A 4,606-nucleotide genomic window follows, 5' to 3' on the forward strand; every position below is an offset into this window, starting at 1 on the left:
CCAGCTCACGGACGAATACAAGTGCGAGAGTGAGTCACTCTTCCCATATTGGATGGAATGTCGTGAGCTGATGACACATTTTCGGTACATCAATTTCAATTGGGTCCCAAGATCTCAGAATACCGATGCCAATGATCTCGCACAAATGGCGTCAGGGTACAAGGACATACCAGACGGGTCAGAAGTTCAGGTGCAGTTCCTGGAACAGGATGACTGGAGAGCCGATATCTTCAATTACTTGAAGGATTCGGCTCGGGGGGCACCTAAACGGATAAGATACAAGGCTATGAAATATGTCCTTATAGGAGATGACATGTTCTACAGGACGTTGGAAGGGTTACTACTCAAGTGCCTGGGACCAACTGAGTCTAATCGGCTCTTACATGAGGTGCACGAAGGCGCCTGTGGAACTCACCAATCGGCTCATAAGATGAAGTGGCTGATTAGGCGATCAGGGTTTTATTGGCCCACTATGCTTGAAGATTGCTTCAAGTACTACAAGGGATGCCAAGCGTGTCAGATGTTCGGGAAGATTCAGATGGTACCCGCATCAGCAATGAATCCCATCATCAAGCCTTGGCCATTCCGAGGTTGGGGCATGGATATGATCGGCAAAATCCATCCTGCGTCGAGCAAAGGCCACGAGTGGATCCTGGCCATTACAGATTACTTCACCAAATGGGTGGAGGCCGTCCCTATGAAGAAGGTAAAATCAGAAGATGTTATCAAATTTGTCAAAGAACACGTCATTCATAGGTTCGGGATTCCCCAAACAATCACGACCGATGGAGGTTCGGTCTTTATTTCTAAAGAATTCAGAAAATTCTGCGATGACATGGGGATTAAGCTGATCCGATCATCCCCATACTATGCTCAAGCCAACGGGCAAGCTGAAGCGTCTAATCAGAGCCTGATCAAGCTGATCAAGAGGAAGATTGACGAGAACCCTAGGGTTTGGCATGAAACACTGTCAGAAGCTTTGTGGGCCTACCGCATGTCATGCCATGGAGCCATAAAGACTTCGCCTTACCAGCTCGTCTATGGACAGGAAGCCGTATTGCCTTGGGAAATTACGGCTGGATCAAGACGTGTCACGTTTCAGAATGATCTAACAGCTGAAGAATATGCAGCTTTGATGAGTGACACTATTGAGGATGCAACGGAGCTTAGACTTTGGTCGTTGGAAAAGATTAAAGAGAATAAAGCTAGGGTAGCTCGTGCATACAATAAGAAGGTGAGACCAAAGGAGTTTCAAGTTGGTGATCTAGTATGGGAAGCTGTGTTGCCATTAGGAACCAAGGATAAAGCGTATGGTAAATGGTCTCCTAATTGGCACGGTCCATATAAAGTCGTCCAGGCATTGAAGGGTAATGCATACATGCTAGAGCAACTGGACGGCGCTAAGTTCCCAGTAGCTGTCAACGGCCAACATCTCAAGAAATATTTCCCAAGCATGTGGGAGGACGAACGGTGAAATTTGGGGGCCGATTCATGAAATCGGCCAGTAAATTTTTTTTTGAATCATAGCCGATGCGCAGACATCGACTTGAGAAATGTGGATACCAGTACAACCGATGCACGGACATCGACTTCAGAATAATAAAAAGCCGATGTATTGCCATCGACTCTAGACAGAACAAGCTCAATTGAGCAGGTTAACAGATCAGTTCCAAGCCAAGGCCCATGGCATTTGAGATGATTCTCTCGTTGGATTTCTTGAATCTGTGCCTTTGAAATTTGAGGATGGCGTGGACACGGACGAGATCTGTTTGACTGCATGTATAAGCAACCGAGTTAAGCCTTAAAATGCGTGTTATGGTAGGAGCCGATGCTCGGCCATCGGCTCTTTGTGCAGCAACTTCGTTTGACAATCGGCAAAATTAACAAGAAAGCAAAGTTAATGGGGAAATATTTTCTTCATTGATAAGAGGATTTCTTACAAAGAAAGAGTCGATTGCTCAAGGGAGGAAGAACAAAAGAAAGGCATGTTGGCCAATCTGCTACTACTACTAGACCTATACTAGTAGATCCTACTCTACGGGCCATCGCTGCCCTCGTCGTCGGAGCTCTCGTCGGCGCTGCTGCCGGCGAGCTCCTCGTCGCTGCTCCCATAGCCCTCTATGGGAGCCTCCTCCTCCTCGTCGTCGTCGTCGTCATCGTCATCATCCGATCCGGCGCGGAAGCGCTTCGCCGGCGGATAGTCCTCGAGGGAGTCGTCGTCGTCTTCTTCTTCCTCTTCTTCGGAGGAAGTGTAGCCGTCCCAGGAGAATGAGTCGTCCTCACTCGTCGCTTCCAGCTCCCCATTGGCGAGGAACTGAAGGTCGTCGTCGCCGCTGGTCAAGGACTTGTCGTCCTCGGACCAGACGTAGGGCTCGTGGTCCTCCTTGTCCCACTCCGATGCGGCGAGGATGTCGTGCGCCGCCAGCGAGCCCCACTCCGGCGTCGGCTCACGAGATGAGGAAGAATCGGAGAATACCGACGAGCTGGAGGAGGACGAAGAGGAGAAGGACTGGGAAGAAAGATCCGACGAGGCGGAGGAGGAAGAAGAGGAAGACATGGCTACGGGAGATGGGGAATTTTTGGGTGCCGATGGCCAAAACAAAGCAAGGGGATGAAGAGGCGAACTGTTCGGCGCGGTTAAATAAAAGGGGATATAGTGGAGATTTAATGCCACGGCAGTTTCCGAGGAAGTGGTGCCCAAAAGAAAAAAAAACAACGGTCAAATCACGCGGAGAAGTTGAGAAGGCAATGCATCATGATGAATGATACTGCGACGGTTTTGCTCTGCCACGACATGACCCGACGAAGAAAAGGCAGGGTGATTTTGGAATTATCAATTCCAAAACCAGGGGGGCATGTGTTATCACCAGAATTTGACCGGATCAGAGGTGGGCCGCGATCAAGATTGGGCTTGAAGAATATACATGGAAGAAATACGTGAACCGGCCTTGTACACGAAGTTTGGGCTAGTTTGCCCTTGTATCTGTAAATATAGTAGGATACGTGTCGGTTAGATAGAGTTTGGCTCGTGCACGGTTGGGATTATTCCCACGTTAGAGAGTCTACGGACTATAAATATGTATCTAGGGTTATTGAGAAAGACAACAATCACGTTCATCACAAACCAATCTTGGCGCATCGCCGACCCCTTGTTTCGAGGGTTTCTTCCGGGTAAGCATCATGCTGCCTAGATCGCATCTTGCGATCTAGGCAGCATACGTTTATTCGTTGTTCATGCGTTGCTCGTGCTGAAGCCTTTTTGATGGCGAGCAACGTAGTTATCATAGACGTGTTAGGGTTAGCATTGTTTTCATCATATCACATGCTTTCGTTCATGCAACCCTTAGACGTCTAGCCGCCCTTATACCTTTCTTAGGTGTAAGGGCGGCACCTTGCTTGATCATTGTTTAGTAGATCCGATCCGTTATGATTGCTCCTTGATTCCTCAAGGATTAGTTTAATATCTGCATAGTTAGGCCTTACAAACGGATTGAATGATCCAGTAGCACGTAGGGTGTAGTTTGCTAACCCTAGACAAGATGTTCCGGGGATCAACTTAATGTTGGTTTTTAGGCCTTGTCTAGGGTGGGTTTATTATCACCATGCGTGGCTGCCAGGCTCAATCACGCGTAGGATGTTCCGATTATGTGGTGAGAACCCTAAATCGTCGTAGGTCGTTTTAGCTACATATTGATCAAGCAGGACCACCATGCAATCGTAAACCCCATACGAGTCATGGGTGGATCGGCTCCTTGAGCCGATTCACGGATAACTCGAGAGCCGATCGAGGCTCGTATTTAATGTTTACGTGTATGCCATGCAGGAAACTAAGCGAAGCAAATCCATCACCTTCCTGATCAGGTATAGATCAGGTGGCACGCCCTTGCACCAGCATCGGGACGTGTGTACCAGGAGCTTTGCGGGCCATCGCTCGGAGGGACCAGGGCCAGCCGCAGCCCTAGGTTGTTCTCGGCTCTTCGTGTTGCCAGCCGTAGCTCGCCGGTGGGTTTCGGACGCCAACAGAACCCCAAGTGGAAGGTGTGATGCGTACAGCAGTAAGTTTCCCTCAGTTAGAAACCAAGGTTTATCGAACCAGTAGGTGTCAAGAAGCACGTTGAAGGTTGATGGCGGCGAGATGTAGTGCGGCGCAACACCAGGGATTCCGGCGCCAACGTGGAACACTACAAGAAAAGTTCTGATAGACAACGTCTCAAAATCGTCCGCTAAGGGGTATTTTTCGTCGCCTATGGGCCTAACCCGACGATAAGGGTTCTGTTGTCGAAACTGCGTCAGGCAAAGTCCTACCACGTATTTGTCGGTCCGTCGCGCTTGGGTGCCCTTCCGCCACGGAAAATCGGACCGTTGCAGAAGTGTTTCCGGGAGCCCATTGACTGTTGACGTCATGCAAACTGCCACGTGGCAGACGCCGTTAACTGGCAGTTAACGGCGTTAACCGCTGAAACCCCGTGGTAGATGGTAGGCCCACACGAGGCCTGCCACGTCTTAAGCGGGCCGGCCCATTAAGTTTGCGGGTCGGGCCAGCTGACTTAGTTTGACCGGTCAACTATATAGCTGGGCTGGTCCATTAGTTACGTGGGCCGGGCCT

Source organism: Lolium perenne, chromosome 1 (assembly GCF_019359855.2).
Source record: "Lolium perenne isolate Kyuss_39 chromosome 1, Kyuss_2.0, whole genome shotgun sequence".
Taxonomy (NCBI): domain Eukaryota; kingdom Viridiplantae; phylum Streptophyta; class Magnoliopsida; order Poales; family Poaceae; genus Lolium; species Lolium perenne.